At 41.5% G+C, this 18149-nt stretch overlaps 1 protein-coding gene across 2 annotated transcripts in view; it reads right to left on the minus strand.

The window, feature by feature from the left end:
- Positions 1 to 382: 382 nt before the first annotated feature.
- cd276 (CD276 molecule) overlaps positions 383 to 18149 on the minus strand; it is a 193730-nt gene continuing 175963 nt past the window's right edge. For both annotated transcript variants that reach the window (XM_080729260.1, XM_080729259.1), the window contains one exon: positions 383 to 1614. The gene's annotated coding sequence lies outside the window, so the exon portion shown is untranslated. The remainder of the gene's footprint in view (positions 1615 to 18149) is intronic.

Here is an 18149-nt window from a genome sequence, read left to right on the forward strand (position 1 = left end):
AAACCAAGACAGAACCCATGTTCATTAAAAACAATCCCTTAACATATCGTCGTTGTCGGGTGGAAACCTTGTATGTCCAAAACCGTTAATTTTGTATTTGTCATTTAAAAATGGACTAAAATAGTGAAAACAGCCGATCTACAAGCACACAACGCCTCGCACCGCGAGGCGTTGTGTGCTTGTAGATCAGCTATTTTCACTAGTTTTGTGCAATAGTATTGTGTGATGAACCAGGGCTTCACTTTACGGAAAAACGTACACATTTGAAACTTGGAGATACGAGGTTTCTGCCCGACAGTGACGATATAAAGAATGTCAGGTCAGCGAGGAAAAGAAAATCAGGGTGTAACCCATCCCCCCCCTCCCCTCCCCCCATGCACCATTTGCAGTTTGTTGGAGCTTAGCAGGGCGTTCAATTTCAATTCCCCCAAGTTATCGAATATAGGAGAGTGGCACACAGTGGCAGGTACAAGTTACTCCCGCGACAGACGCTAATTAGCAAGTGCATGGGAGTCAGTGGGAGGGAGACAGCGCTAGGATAGGCCCAGGCGGGGTCATCTCTTTAAGCTTCTCACTTCCTATTAGACGGGGGATCTCGGGACAGAAACGCCCCATCACAACCTATACAGGAGAGTGACACCTGGGACGGGACGGAAAGGAGCCTTGTCAAATCCGCTAAGCTTTCAAAATGGCCCGCCGCTCTTCTCTTTTGCATATCGTCGCCGTCGGGCAGAAACCTCCTATCTCCATATTCTAACTTTTTGTGTTTTTCTTCTTTTATTTTTTTTTCCTTCCGTAAATCAACGCCCAACTTGATCATACTATATCACCCATAAGTAGCAAAAGTAGCGAAAGTAGCAGATGTACAAGCTCGAAACACAATTGAGCTTGTAGTTTGTATATCATAAGCTTGTATATCCGAAACCGTTACGCGTCAGGAAAATGGGAGGAAAAAAATAACCTGTGTTCCAAAATGGATCCGGTGCAGTTATTATTTACTCATGAGCTCGTGAATACTTCTCCCATTGGTTCAATATTTATAAAACCCCATAGACGGAATCAACCACTTTCACTTTCCAGACATTTCAGAAAGCATAAAAAACAGCAGATCCAATAAGCTCACAACGCTTCACATTGTGAGTTAGCTATTTTGAGTCTGCTGTTTTCACGACTTTTGCACTACACTGTTATACGTCAAAGTATACGTCACTGATATATATATATTTTTTTTAAAAGTACAAACATGGAGATGCAAGATTTGCGCCCGACAGTGCAGATTTATTAAGGATGCTAGGCTTTAGCCCTCCCACCGTGGAGCGTACAACCACTCACCACCGGCGGCCCTCCTCCCCTTCGCCCACACAGACAGAGATATAGAGAGAGGGGAGGGCTATATAGAATAATGGCATATGATGTGTTTATGTGTTTTGATGGGAACCTGGGCTGGGGTGGGGGGGGGGTGGGGGGGGTGATGATGATGGCCTCATCTTCTGCTCGGCGAGGCTTTGACATTCTGTAGGGGACGGCTGGAAATAGTCTCCAGGTTGATGGATAGGTGGAGTGGGATTACCCCGCCAGACTCATCTCATACACCCAACCGTCTGCCTCTGACTCCTGGAGAGAGAGAGAGAGAGAGAGAGAGAGAGAGAGAGAGAGAGAGAGAGAGAGAGAGAGAGAGAGAGAGAGAGAGAGAGAGAGAGAGAAAACACACAGTAAGGCCTCTAGCTGTCAGACTGTTTATAGGGTGGGTGAGGCTAAAATCCTCAGTGTTCAGTTAACCACTTGAACCCCAGGATCCATTTTCTGGGGGAACATTAGCCCTTAAAAAAAACCTTAAAAAACACTGATCTACAATCTCACGATGCGTCGCAAACGGGACGTGGCATGAACTTTTTAACCCTAACCCTAACCCTTTTGGCGTAGAGATTCACAGTTTATACACAGCAAACTCTATCCACAGTGGGTTTAAGTGGTTAAATGACTCAATATTATGTTAGTAATCCTTGCCGTAGAGTCTCTGTTCAGTAACAGCGTCTCTCTGTAGAAAATGCATTTTTAGGTCGGGATACCGATTTCATCCAATCACAAGAGAACTCAGACAGTACATGAATACAGGATGAACAAGTGAAATTGGAACTGGAACAGGATACAATTGCTGAGGTTACTCTCTGGATGAAATTGGCAACCCACCTGAAAATGTATTGTCTGTTTATTGGAGCTGGAGAGACAGAGAGACTGTCACTGAACACACGTAAACATTCATGACACACTGTGACTGGTCATATGCCGATTACAATCATGTTAACCCACACATTCAAAGAATATACAATTTTAGAACTACATAAAGATAATTACTACTGTCAATTCTGTCGAAGCTATTACTACTACTACTACTACTACTACTACAAAGAGGAAGAAGAAGAAGAGGTGTAATAGTGATAAAGAGATTCAGCCATAGATAGAGAAGTCACAATGTAGATACAGAAGATCAAGGATGAAAAATAATGAATGAAAAGATAAGTAAATCCATTTGTCATCATTAAATGGGACACTTAATTATCCTAGTAGCATTTTTGATTAGCAGTCTGCAGCTACTGCATGTGTCTAAATACATTTGGAAGCACTCTTTCATTCTGCTACACACGTTACTACCTCTATGCTGTGGTGGAAGTAATCACGTGTTTTACTTAAGTAAAAATAGCACAAGTCTTGCATTCACAATTTTACTTGAATATAAGTACAAAATACCCCCCAAAGCACATCGCAGCTAACTTTGCACAGGGTCAGCCATGAGAATAGCCACACCAAAAAAAAAAAACAGAGCCGGGTTCGGTCCATGCACAAGAAGTGACGCCGGGTCGGAACCAGCACTGCATGTCTCTGGGTGGCTCAGGTCTCAGGGCTCTGACAGTGAAATGCACAGGGCCAATATTACCCAACTAGTTCCGACTATAGGAAAGTGTAAAGTGCAAACAAAGATCTCGCCACAAGATGGCACTAAATGATGTAGCACGCCATCTGATGCCTTGGCGGTGAAATAAAGTTAGTTAGAACTCGGAGCACTGCTGGGCAGTTATATCAAAGATTGTTGATATTAACGTAACGTGTTGGTTAAGGGTTCACAATGGTAAAACAATGGAGTTGTCATAGCGTGTTGTAACCGGTACGATGCTAATGGCATTCAGTCATTTCGGGGTCGCAGGTTTTGTACAGGTACAGTCCGAAATCTCTCTGTGCTTCTCGGGTATCAGAACTCAATTTTCTAATAATAACCGGTTCCGTTCGGCTCTGGCTCCGACATCTCTCTGCACTTTTCGGCGTCGGAACTCAGAAAACGTCACAAGAGACTAACGTCATAGAAATTACTCAGAGACCGACATCACCACAGCTGATGTCACGGACAGAACGACCCATACAAGGAGATATGCACGTGTGTTGTGTTTGATACCATGCACACAGGTGCGATTTTTGTATTTTTATTTTCCTTCTTTTTTTACAATTACATACATTACTTAAGTAAAGTAAAAAGTACTTCATGTAGTATTCATGTACAGCAGTTACTTTCCACTGGCCTCTCTGAAACTTATAATGTAGTCTCCTCCTCACTCCCTGGTCTCTGCAGACCACTCCAAGCCCACCGCCAGCACAGCACGGCAGGCTAAAAGAAACTGTTCTCCCTGCACCATTAAACTGGTCGCAGAATTAACTCGCACGGAATTGAATTATGTCACACATGAAGCCCTCCTACCTCGCCATTTAAAAAGCAATAATAGCCGGGCTTCAAGCTCCGAGGTTGGGTTTAGATACATAATTAGAGTCAATCACCCATACCTCAATGCAGCTGGACTCCCTAAATGAAAACAATGGACTTCAGCCACTGTGATAGTGTGCGCTATGACAATCCCGGATGTTCATTTGACTCAGAGAGGTGGACTGTACAACAGTGAGAGTGAAAGACGGGCCATTTTTTCTGTGAGTTAGATGGGGTAAATCTAATGGTGTGGATCTTGGAATTCACATGGGGACGAACAGCCATGGCTTCATGTGGCCGGCCTGTGATGCGTTATTCCTTTCTACACACTCGTTCTGCTTAGAGACTTGCTGGGATTGGCCTGTATATTCACTGTGCTTGGCAGTTTCCTTCCTTGTTCTTCCGTTGTGTCCACCTTTACGCTTTAGCAATGTGCCTAACCTTAACCGTGTAACCGTAACCTTAACCATAACATTATAACATTCAAGTTAAACAAAAAGTGTACATGTGAAATAAGTATAGAGGTACTAAGTTGGCCTGCTTGAAATTTGGCGCCAATCGGTTCAGAGGTTTGTGAGATTACTGTAGCTCTGGAGAACATTGTGCCATAAAAACTAAGATAATAATCGATGCCACTGGTTTTCAACATGTGGTCTGTAACTCACAGAGTGTACACATGGAATCAAATGGACCTTTACAGGTCTGTAACTCTCAGAGTGTACAAATGGAAGTAAATGGACCCTTACAGGTTGTTAGCTCTCAGAGTGTACAAATGGAACCAAACGGACCCTTACAGGTCTGTAACTCTCAGAGCAGGGGCGTAACTACCGTGACGCAGACAACACGATTGCGTTGGGGCCCAGAGTCATTGGGGGCCCAGTGGCCCACCCGTGCTGTCGGTAAAATAATAATGTATACAGAGATGCAAAGGCAGTTGAGAAAATATTTGACATTGAGAAAATATTGATTGAGCCCGGTGGCTGCTGCTTCCATTTCCAGTAGTAGGATTTCAAAATAAAACATATGTTGATTGATCGCATTAGAAATATCCAATAAAAAGACATAGAGATAAAGACCAATAAATATGCACTGTTTTGAGAGGAAACATTTTCTATTGGGCCCCTTGACGACTTGGCATCGTCAAGCCTGTTTTAACTCTCAAATACCTGGAACGCGCCCGCGTCGCATTAGATTTGAACCACTTTAACCATTATTTTATGCTTTAACTATTGAAAAATAGCAGATATACAAGCTAAGAGCGCGGCACCGAGTGCCGCGCTGCGAGCTTGTAGATCTGCTATTTTTGAAAGATCGTGAAAATGTGTGCAAGTCTTTGAATATCTTTGTCCCGATCTTTGACCCAACTTCTAAATCCTTCCTCTAAATCAGCTGTTCTCAAACTTGTTCATGTCAAGGACCCCCAAAATTACATTTATTCTGCCGCAGACCCCTATCTCAAAAAATGTTGTTCCAGGGACCCCCCCCCCCCCCCCCCCCCCCCCCCCAGAAGCAGAGATTTGACTTACAAAAGTCTGCTTTGAAAAATATATATTGAAAAATGTGCACACATTTTCACGATTTTTCAAAAATAGCAGATCTACAAGCTCGCAGCGCGGCACTCGGTGCCGCGCTGTGAGCTTGTATATCTGCTATTTTTCAATAGTTAAAGCATTCAATAATTGTAGGCCTAAATGGGTTGAGGCCAAAATATATCCATGAATTTGTGCTACTGTATATCATGAAGCATCCAGACTTTCTATCCCTAGAATCCAGCACTCCTTTTAATGGCTGAAAGACTATTTTTCTTTTTTCTTTCGCGACACTCTCATATGTCTTAATCGACACACATTACGGTCCCTCTATTTGATTCTATACCATGACAGCCCCCTATCGAGTGGAAAATCCTAAATAAAACCCAGAGGGAATTGCTGACAGTTTCAAAAATGTCAAGGCAGAACCGATATAGCCTGAGCCAATCTAAGCAAGGCTGCAGAATCTCTGTCATCTCTGTAGCCCATTATATCGTCACTATCAGGCAGAGAGAGACCTTGTATCTCCATATTTAAACTTTGTCGTACAGCGGTGTCGCACAGAATTTGCTAAATAGACTACACTACAGTATCTACAAGTTCACAACGAGTCACAGTTATGAGCTGGTAGATCGGCTATTTTCACTACCGGTATTTTATTAACGTTTTTTTTTAAGTGACAGTGAAAGTGATTAAGGTAGTCTGATTAAATAATAATTACATTGATTGGACCCTTTGGAACACAGGCTAAAGTATTTCATTCTTCTTCAATTTCAGTAAAACTAACATACAAGGTTTCCACCCGACAGTGATGATATGGTCTCAAATATGTCCAAACCTGTTACTTTTCAGGATTAAAATTCAAGCTCAAAATGAGGCAAAAATGTGGATCTTCTACTTTTGATGCTTTTGTGTGACGCTGTAGTGTGATCAAGCAGGGCATTCATTCATGAAAGAAACGCAAAAAGTTAAAATATGGACATAAGAGGGTTTCTGACCGACCGCAACGATATGTATTAACTCTCCTACTGCCAGATTATTTATTTATTTATTGGGTCTGGTGCCATCAAAAAGCGGCTTACCTTTGCGACGTTATAGCAGATAGACAGACATTTTTTTTTTTTTTTATTTTTTTTATTGTGCAATAGTGCACTTTGGTCTGCCAGGCAGCAGAGGGCGGCGTCATGCGAGAATGAATGTGAATTTGCCTGTTATGTGTTGAAGAAGAAGAAGACCAGTCACTGGCCACAGAGCCTTACAGCCAGAGGAAATCAACAAGGAAGTGAATTGTTCTCCGTTGATCTAACGCATAATGGATTTTTTACACCATCACCGCGGAAAATGTGTTTACAGTAGACGGCCGCGCGACCCCTCATCAGCTTACAGTCATCAGACGAACGAACCGAACGAGCGCCGTATTGGCATCGAGGTTCTGTAAAAAATGGGGCGAACGTTAACGTTCAAAGCGTGGGGAGAGTTAAAGAGCAGCACTGCGCTTTGAAAACTCACTTTGGTTTCCAGTCGCCCTGTTCTCAGAGGGCAGGATGCTTCAACCTCCTAATCCATCACCCAAATGAACACAACACTAGATGTTCACACCCCCATGCCCTCGTCCCGTTCACATCTACTTCCAAAGGCTCCTATCTGGAGCCTAACAGGAGCTTTGACAGCACTGGAATAAGTAAGAGAAAATAAGAGTAGCAATACCACAATGTAGAAATACAAGTAAAAATCCATGCATTAAAATTTGTACTTGAGTAAAAGTACAAAAGGTATTCTCATCATTGTATACTCATAGACCGATTTCTAGAGCAACACACTGGAGGGCACCGCTCACCATTTCTGCGATGTAAACAGTAGTGTAAAGTAACGTGTAGCCTACATTTACTTAAAGCTATACTTTGTAACTTTTCCAATAAAACAAATCTTAAAATTGTCCTAACTATTAAATCGCTAAAGTTTTAGAATACCTACTCCGTGAATTTCAGCCCCGAAAGCCTTTTCTTTAAATATTTTTTACTGTGCCGTGAGGGGGGTTGCATTTCGTGGCAAAATTACGTCATCTGCATTCTTCCGTATACGTTGTCTCCAGATCATACACTACCGGCCAATCACAGCACGGATCATACACTACCGGCCAATCACAGCGCGTCTTTACGTCTTTTCAGGAAGTAGCTTGCCTCAACAACAGCGTTTACTCTGGTGTAGGAGTCTAGCCTGTTACTCCCCAACGCCTAGTCGTAGAGGGATGCAAGACCCCTCTACGGATGCGTCTCGGAAAAAAGCAATACCGCTACTGACCAGTAGTTGAGCAACTTCCATAGTATAGCTTTAAGTACTGTACTTAAAGTACAATTTTGAATTTACTTGAGTATTTCCTATTTTCAATAATTTGACTTCTACTCCACCATTGGCTGCTGTTTGCACCGCATTTTGCATCTACAGGGAAGCGCTCAGGAAAACGGTCTATAGCGGCGCTATGTAACTTTCCTCTTCGACCCTGGATTTGAACCAGTTTCCATTGAGCTAATAGAGCCTGCCTGCTTGCTCAGGGGATTAATGTAATCTTGACCATCAGGTCAAAATCTGTCCAGTGTTATTTATTAATCAATAACCACTGTGTTGGTGAGCATTAAGCTATATAGAAATATGTAGATTAACTACATTTTGCATTAGCTTGATTGTAGTTCGACTACATTCATGTTTGTGTACCGCATCAAGAAGTTCCACTACATTTTGGGTCATTTTTGTAGTATATGACCATTTTTGTAGATCTGCTATTTTCGGCGAAAGGTTTCCCCACAATAACAGAAGATACACTAGTATAGAGCCCTGAGGGACTCCGATCAACCATATGGGGTTGAAGGGGTTAAAGTATCAAAAGAAATGGAAACACACAAGTAAAGAAATGTACTGTAACTCAGCTGGTCTGCTTATAAAAGAGCACAATCTTCAAATTAAGATACTGACTGACAGTTCCTATAGCATGGTAACTCTAACCGAAATCCACCCACCTTTGTATTACTGAGGATTTCAGCATCATGAACTGCTTTGTGAACATCGAAATGTCTTTGTTAGACCCAAATCTTACAAAAACAGAACAAAAACATAAAACAACCATGCAGTGAGGACACTGAAGATGCCACGGTCCTCACACTGCCTGTTTCTCAAATTCAACTATCCTTGTGGGGACATTTGGCCACACACAAGTAAACAAGTAAACAAATGAAAAAATAACCGTCAGAGTGGGAGCCAACCCACTGATAGGATTTTCCGGGATTGTTAACACTAGCAATCAAAAGTAAAGCTCCAACTTAGTTAAGTGTTGAGAGCAAACTTCTCCCCCGTATACAGGGAGTGTGTGTGTGTGTGTGTGTGTGCGTGCGTGCGTGCGTGCGTGCGTGCGTGCGTGCGTGCGTGCGTGTGTTCCTCTTCCCTCCCAGGTTGAGATGCCAGCTGATGGACAGATTAATTTACAGCAGGTACAGGGAATTGCGCACTAATTTACTGGGCCTATAGGAGATTGTTTCACTTAGAAGATACAGGCATGCGTTGTGGATTCATCCTAATGAAAGCACTGTAAATCCAACACGCTGCGTCTCCTTTTCTCTGCTCATTTGCATTGAAATAGAAGTGCCATATTTCATTGTCCTCCATCCGCCTTTTATTTATATCGCAGCTGTCGGGTGGAAACCTTGTATGTGCAAAAATAAATCATTTTTTTATTATTATTGTTTTAAATCTGCAAGATCTAGATCCACAAAGCTCACGATGTGTTGTTTAGATCTGCTATTTTCGCTACTGTTGTGTGACACTCTTGTATGATGAAGTAGGGCATTAAAACCAGGAAAGCACAGTGACATTTTAGATTAGTGTTGGCTATTCAAAAATCACAGATGTTGTTGCTGCTATTTTTAACATAAAATAAAAAGTTGAAATGCAGAGATACAAGGTTTCTGCCCGACAGGGACGATGTTATTTGCAGAGCAGCGCGACACGCCGCAGCCCAGCTGCTGTGTCTTGGTGACAATGACGAAAATGACAGCAATCTGAGTAATTATCTGTAGAGGAAAGCAACTAAGTACATTTGCTCAAGTACGGTTGAGTATTTCCATTTTTTTTTATACTTCATACTTCTACCTTTTACAATTTAGGCATTTAGCAGACGCTTTTAATCCAAAGCGACTTACAATAAGCAGGTAATACATCATTATAATAAGCAAGATAATATGTCAGTACATCAACAACAATATAACAAATGCATAGGAATATCAATCTAGAAAAACAATAACATAGGTAGACCATGCACCTAATCAGTAAAAAAAAACATTTCTAAAACCTAAAAATGCTATCTAGCTTCATGTATGGTCATCGAGGGAAGGGGAGTGTTACAGTAGTGCTATGGGTTTAGGTGGAGTCTGAAGTGAGTCTTCAGTCCACGGCGGAAGCTAGGGAGTGAGTCTGTAAGTCTTCTAAGTGTGACAGGGAGTTTATTCCACAGTTTGGGGGCCAGGAGGGCAAATTGTATAGGATGAGTGGATTTTTGTCCTGGCGTTTTTATTGTGGGTTCTGTCAGCATCCCTGTGTTGGCTGATCTGAGTGAACGGGTGGGCTTGTAGGGAATTATAGGCATACCTTTTTATAGAATTGAAGTACTTGTCTTTATTGTTGGTTTCTGGGTGTTTTAATTGATCTTGTCTGGAATGTATGCATTGACCTACTGTAGGCAAAATGATTTTCCCTTGTGGATAATAAAGGACATCTAATTGAATCTACTCCAAATATAAAGTGGGGGAGGGGAGGTTCAATGTGCATTTGACTCCAATGCACAATGTGCATTTAACAGCATATAAATTATGTGCTGTTAAGCCCAATTTTATACTTTGTCTATTTGAAAATAGCCGATCTACAAGCTCGCAACATTTCATGACGTGAGCTTGTAGATCTGCTATTTTTGAAATAATAAAATAAATCCCCACAAATCTCTAAACCTTTAAAAAAAAAACAATACATTGTATATTTAAATACTTTGGTACTTGTACTCCAGCTACAATTTGGAATACAGAATTAACAGATGTAACAGAGTATTTCTATCTTGTGGCATTGCTATTTTTAATCAAGAAATCTGAGGACTTCATCCACCACATGTATATCATTTGCAGAGCAACGCGAGAGCCGCTGCAAGCCAGCTGTCTCCGTCACGACATTGCAGGGAAATGACAACAATGGCAGTAATTATAAAAGACAAAACGGCAGCCAGAGGAACTTAGACAGACAGAATGCTTCTCCACTTCACAGAGGTGTGAATAACCTTGGAGAGGAGTAGTATGGATAATGAGGCAGCTGCTGGACTTTTATCATTCTTAAAGACCATTACTGGATGATCAAAAATGGACAGCATGGAGATTCTTGCTGCCCAGGAAAAGTATAATTATAAAGCTTATGGGCCTATTCACAGACGCGCGGGTCCCTCTCTTGCCTGAAACATTAACATTTCAACAAATGGCCGACATAAAAAGAGCGAAGTGCCTGGATTTCCATGCAGATCACACAGAAAGCAGGCATTACAATGATCATTGTGAGCGTGACACAGATGAGACTGATGGGACGGTTGAGGCAGACACACAACTGTCTGGAAGTCAGGAAATAACACTCCCCACTTAATTGTCTCAGTCCAGACGTCGTTATGCATCAGTAGTTCTCAAACTACCCAGAGGAGAAGATAATTCTAAATTATACATATTAGATATTTTTCAAATATTTTCAGCAGATGTAGCTTGTAGATCTGGTTTTGAATTGCCAACGTATAGTATAAATGGATAAAGTAGTTAAGATGATTGTGATGGGGCACCCACTGGCCTACTGGTCCAGGCGCATACCACATACTAAGCTATGATGCCTGGTGGTGTTGCCGGTTCGATTCCCGATCCGGACAACATTTGCCGCGTGTCACTCCCCATCGCTCTCCTATCATCAATGGAGGCATAAAAGCCCTCAAAAAAAAAAAAAAAAAAAAGATGATTCTGGTCCTCGGAACCCCTCCACGGACCAATGGCGGTCCCCAGACATCACTTTGAGAACCAAAGTTATACATCACATTAGGGCTGGGTGATATGACTTCAAATAAATCATTATCTTGACTATTTCATACTATTACTTCGATTACGATAACGAACGATTATTAAAAAGAAATGCGAAAATAGTAGATCTACAAGCTCACAACATGTTGCTGTTGCTGTATTTGTAAACCACCATTTTATTGGCATACAAGTATGCAATACAGGGCTTAAATTGTTAATCAGACTAATCCATTAAGTAGATTATGAAAAATCTATTAGACTTTTTCATGTTGATTCGTTGACATATACAATATTAAAAAAATACATAAAAAAATCTAAGTACATTAGGTAGATTAAGTCAGTTATTGGTTCTAAATATTGGTTTTGATATATTTTAGGTTAATTAATTACCCTGCCCTACCTCATAGCATACACTGAAACACTTTAACGTACGATAGTGCTGGACAATTCATTGAAAATTGTTGATTTCACAATTATATGGAATCGTGAAACTTAATTCTTTCAACTAATTCAACCATCTAATTCTTTCAGCTGTTGCACTTTCCCCTCGTCATTCCTCTCAGCATTACACAAGGATGAAGTAATAAACAAAACCTTGTCCAACCCATCACTCCATCCCCTAGGCTTTGTCAATTAATGCCCTGGCTAGTAGGCTACTTGATCATACAACAGCGTCACACAAAAGCATCTAAAGTAGCAGATCTTTAAAGACTTGTAGATCTGCTACTTTAGCTGTTTTTGAATTGGAATCCTGGAAAGTTACAGTTTTGGACATATAAGGTTTCCACCCGACAGAGACGACAAACTATTTGACCAAAGAGACATGACACAGAGAAGGACAATGAGCAACAAAGGCATAAAAAATATAATAGTCATCTTTTCCCACAAAAATCCTCCTGATTAATAACAGTGATTACAATAATCAGCACAATAATCAGGATTATCCCAGTTTCCAGGGATAATCCTCATAATAGGGCAGTCATAATTGTCCAGCCTTGCACCGTCACACCTCTCCTAACCTAACACACACACACAGACACACAGACACGCACGCACGCACGCACGCACGCACGCACGCACGCACGCACGCACGCGCGCACACACACACACACACACACACACACACACACACACACACACACACAACCTATTGTTGTTGCATGTCGGGTGGAAACCTTGTATGCCCAAAACTATCCAAAAGATCTGATGCAGTTATTATTTACTCATAAGCACTTGTTAATATTTTCCATTGGTTCAGTATTTTAGATAACAACTTTCACTTTCTCTTAAAACAAATAATATAAAATAGTACATAAGGGGGGTATTTTTGATGACACTGACTTATATGACAAAGTAGAGCATTGATTTACAAAAAAAATTAAATAAATACACATCAAAAGAAAATATGGAGATCAAGATTAGTGGTATCAAACTCAGTGTGGTAGCTTCCACTTAGCTATTGTAAACATTCTCGCATCCCAAAGCACCTCCAACTCTAAAATTGCCAGTGAAAGCCATGCAGAGGGAAATGCATTTTTACAAACAGGAATTCTGACAATCCGTTGCTTTTGTAAACAGATCAATTTTGTGCAAGGTTACCCACTGGCACTCTTTATAAATCCTCTCCACCAGGTGGAAACCTCATATGTCCAAAACGGTTACATTTCAGGATTAAAAAAAAAAAATGGCTAAAAGTAGATCTACAAGCTCAAAAGTGGCGCTTTGTGACACGTTTCCAGCTTGTGGATCTGTTACTTTTGATACTTTTGTGACGCTGTAGTATGATCAATTAAGGCATTCATTTACAAAAAAATAAAAAAACACAACAAATCAAATATAGAGATAGGAGGTTTTTGCCCAACAGCAACAAATGTAAAAGATATTTGGATGTTTTTTACCTGGTGGCGGTCGATGGCGCCTGGGGCCCGTGCTGGATGAATCACACAGTGTTATTACAAGGTAACAGTAGGCAAAACAGTTTTTTCTACTTGATCATACTACAGCGCCACACAAAAGCATCAAAAGTATTTTGCTATGTTTGAATTTGACTTCTGAAAAACATCCACCACAGAGATAAGAGACAATTTACTATATGTAAAAGTAGCAATACCACAGTGTAGAAATACTCTGTTACAAGTCCTGTATGAAAATACAATATAATTATAGCTGATCTATGAGGTCACAACTAACTAACCGAATATCCAAAATGATAAAACTAATTAGCTTAAGTAATTGCTAATTGCTAGTTTTAAGTAATTGCTTAATGTATGTTTATAATTATCTATAACTACAAAGTAACTTGTAACTAAGCAGTCAAATATTGTACTGAAGTAAAATATTAGCCTCTGAAAGCTGGGTTCAAACCTGAAGCTATTTCTTCAATTCTAGTCGCTTCTATCGCTTCACTTTGGTTGCGCAGGTCCGTGTTGGTAAAAAAAACTTAGCCCGTTGGAATCAAGGCGAAACACCCGGAAAAAAGGGAGTCCCAACTCCAAACACCAAAAACATGTCCGTGTCTCCGGACAACATCAACGCTGATTGGCTGTCAAACAACTAAAAACTGAGATATCTCCTTTGCGTAGGCCAAAGTATATTCAAACCGCAAATTGAGCTCAGATGCATTCCTATTTCCTTTGATTCAACATTCACATTATACTGGACGCACCTAGCATAAATTAATGTGACTAGAAAAAAGCGCCTTCCGGGTGTGTGTACTGTAGCAACATACATTTTCCCACACAATGGCCAGGGACCCCAAGAAGAGAACATTTATGTAAAAAAAAAAAAAAAAAAAGATTCAACATTTTCCAAATGTTTTTCGATATTTTTCAAATAATTTCAGCGGCACGATGCTCTCCCTCTGTACCGAGGGCCCAGAGTGCCTGGACCACATACGACAGCTGTAATACAGCGGGTACAGTATAGCGGCAGCAAGGCCTCATCTACAGCGAGGGGAGCCTGGGTGCTGTCAGCAGCACGCAACCCGCCGGGGCTGGGGATGCTCCCAGCAGGGGCGTCACACCAAATTCTGGGCCCTGGGTACAAGGATTCACTGCGGGCCCCCCATGAATGTTAACTATTGAAAAATAGCAGATATACAAGCTCACAGCGTGCCGCGCTGTGAGCTTGTAGATCTGCTATTTTTTTTAAATCGTGAAAATGTGTGCAATAAACCTATGTCAAGGACCCCCAAGATGATATGTATTTGGCCACGGACCTCGATCTCAAAATATTTAGTTCCAGGGACCCCCAGAAGCAAAATCTGAGTTAGAAATATTCGCTTAAAAAATACATATATTCAAAGATTTTCACACATTTTCACAACTTTTCAAAAATAGCAGATCTACAAGCTCGCAGCGCGGCACCGATAAAGTTATTAGGGCCCCTCCACCTTGGGCACCAGTAACTCAGTCCCACTTTCCTACCCCTTGTGACGCCCCTGGCTCCCAGGGCTGTCCCTCCATGCTTGCTCAAGCATGGTCAGGCTGTGTGTCAAGCTCTGTGTCCCTCCTCCCTGCAGGCCCGACCGGTTCCATGGACAACTCTGCAGTACACAGACAGAAGCACGGCCACGCAGGGAAACCCCAGAACCTTAGTGTTTATTTTGGGGAAAGCTTCTGTATCCAGCAGGGGACTGACTTCACAGAGGCCAGGGGGGGGGGGTTGTTTTTTTGTGTTTTGTTGTCACAGCAGTTTTGGAAATTAAATAAATAAATGAACACACAATAGTGATATTTCCCCTCCTGGAGGTTTTGATGTGCGTCTGTGGATATTTTCTGAGGCACTCCGTCGATTTTGATTTGCCTGATATTGGAATTTGTTTGTTCCCTACGGAGCTGGAGGGGTAACAGTACATAGTGCACAGTAAAAGCCTGAATGTTAATTTAACTCATGAGCAGGGGCGTCACAAGGGGGTAGGGGAAATGGGACTGAGTAAAGCCCTTTGCACACAGGACAGTTGTGTTTTTTTCGTTTGCTGCATGAATGAAACGCATTGGATTTGGTGTGCAATGCTGTGCGGAATCGGCGCTGCGGATCCGAAAATAAGTCATAAAAGGAGTGATGAGTTTTTTACCGCATGCGACAAGACGCACGAATCGAACTGGGTTTGATCGAGAAAAAAACGCACGGCCGCAGCCAGCCAGCCACTTGTCGCATGGCTAATTCGGATCCGGTGTGCATGAGGTCGTAGAGAATCATTGTTTTCTTTAAAAAAAATTAAATTGTCAGTTTTATCCGTGCGGATAAACGCGCCTGTGTGCAAAGGGCTTTACTAGGGCAAGGTGGAAGGTCCTTAAATATTTTATACTTTAGCTGTTGATAAATAGCAGATCACAGCGCGGCACCGAGTGCCACACTGCGAGCTTGTAGATCTGCTATTTTTGAAAAGTTGTGAAAATGTGTGCGAATCTTGAACATTTGTAACTCATATTTTGCTTCTGGGGGGTCCCTGGAACTAAATATTTTGAGATGGAGGTCCGTGGCCAAATACATATAATTTTGGGGGTCCTTCACATGAAAAGGTTTGAGCACCACTGACATAGAAACATAGGTTTTTCAAAAAACCTTCAAAGACAAATTTTCACGATTTTTCAAAATAGCAGATCTACAAGATCTGCTATTTTTCAATAGTTAAAGCACAAAATAACACAGTGAATCCTTGTACCCAGGGACCAGAATTTGGTGCAACACCCCTGCTTATGAGAGGGTACAATTGTCCCTAAAAGGATCCATCATTTGTACACTATTTACAACAATGTAGAGTCTCAGAAAATGACACCTTTAAATACTCAGTGGATGAGTATTTACCTTTCAGAATGTCTGAGTTTATTTGTACTAGAGGTTCAGGCCACACTACAGTGCACAGCCGTTCCCCCATATATGGGCATGCCACCTATTGTGCCCATAAATGGACTCATTTGTTTGCGCCTGATGCCATGACGACACAGTTGTCACATTGAGGTCACACAACGCACTCCGTATTTGGATATAGCTGCATTGGAAAGGTCTCGTAATGGTGATGGCTGAGTCATGGTGACATGATCGTGATGATGTGGTCCGCCCGCCCGCTTCCCGGTCGGCCGGTACTCAGGCGGGCCAATGTTAATATAGGATAACACATTTCAGCAAGAGGGAAATTAAATGTGCTTTACATTTACATTAAATTACATTTTCTGTGACGCTGTAGTGTAGTATGATCAAGTAGGATGTTAATTAATTCACGAAAAAACACACAAAGTTGGAATATAGAGAAAAGAGGTTTCTGTCTGACAGCAACAATAGGCTATTATATTAAGTTACGCTATATTATATTTATCATAAAATGTTAGTCTTTTGCCAACTATTTAATTGAGACCCACTTGGAATATCCTCGCAGCTCGCCAGTGGGATCCGGCCCACAGGTTGAATATCATTGTATAGTTGTAGTATACAGTATGTCTGTGTCTTTGGGTCTGTACTTGTGTGAGTGTGTGCACTCTAGTGTGCATAGTGTAAAAACCAGAGCCAAACAATAAGAAGAGACTTTCTACTAAATCCCATTTCATCACCACCAACCACTGCATCAACAACCCACGCCAACAGTCCCAAATCTGTATTTCACTGCGCCAATGATTCTCTTTACTGTAATAACCCACACTTTGGTGTCAGTGGTGTGTGTGAATATCTCTTTATTACGGGGTCGGACAGTTACAGCGTGTTTTTTATTATGGCCCTGATTGGACCTGGCCATAAAGCTAGCAGCATGCAATGTGATGAAAGAGGGTGTCGAATGTCATCGCCTGTAAGTAGCCCAAATAACGGCGAGACGGCCGGGAGTCAAAGAGAGGTCATTCGTCATCACTACAGTGTCCACTGACCTTCACCGTTATACTGCTTAACACCGTGGTGGAACTAAGTATATGTACAGGTACTCAAGTAGGTTAGGTTCTATTCTGAGGTACTTTTACTTTACCTGAGTATTTCAATTTTATATATATATCCACGAGTTTCCAACGCCCCATAGTGCATTGCGCAGACGTCTGTACCGAGCTTCCTGCGCCGATTTACAAGCTCACAACGGGTTGCATCTGCGACGCGACGTGAGCTTGTATGTCTGCTGTTAAACCCGGAAGTTTGGTCCCGATAGTCTCCAGTAAATTCCCACGGAAACTTGTGGATATATATATATATATATATATATATATATATATATATATATATATATATATATATATATACTTCTACTCCACTGCATCTCAGAGGCAATTTGTACATTTTCCTCTTTGGTCTTTTAATTTTTAAATTGTGGTATTGCTAATTTGACTTACTGTCAGTACACATTGTGAGTACTTATCCCACCACTGACCATTACTGCTTAATGTGAGCATAATTCGCTGCTGTGGGGCAGAAACCTCGTAGCTCCATATTTCAACATTTTATGTTCACTTTGTAAATTAATGCCCTATTTCAGGGGTCTTCAACGTTTTCAGGCCAAGGACCCCATAGCTGAGAGAGAGATGAAGCAGGGACCCCCAGCTTCCATATAGTTTCATCGTTTGACAGCACAATCATCAGTGTATTTTGGATTCATGTCAATTTGTGTTTTCAGATATTCAACCACTTGAAATGTCAATACTTAATAAACCTGACCTTTCTCCGTACTCAGTGTGCTCTTTTTCCCCCTACCCAAACCTCTTTGCCGAAAATAGCCGATCTACAAGCTCACAACGCCTCGCAGCGTGAGGTATTGTGAGCTTGTAGATCTGCTCTTTTTGGCTAACGTTCTCAGAATATGGACGCTAGGGTTCA

This window comes from Nannobrachium achirus, assembly GCF_963921795.1.
Source record: "Nannobrachium achirus genome assembly, chromosome: 7".
NCBI classification, from domain to species: Eukaryota; Metazoa; Chordata; class Actinopteri; order Myctophiformes; family Myctophidae; genus Nannobrachium; species Nannobrachium achirus.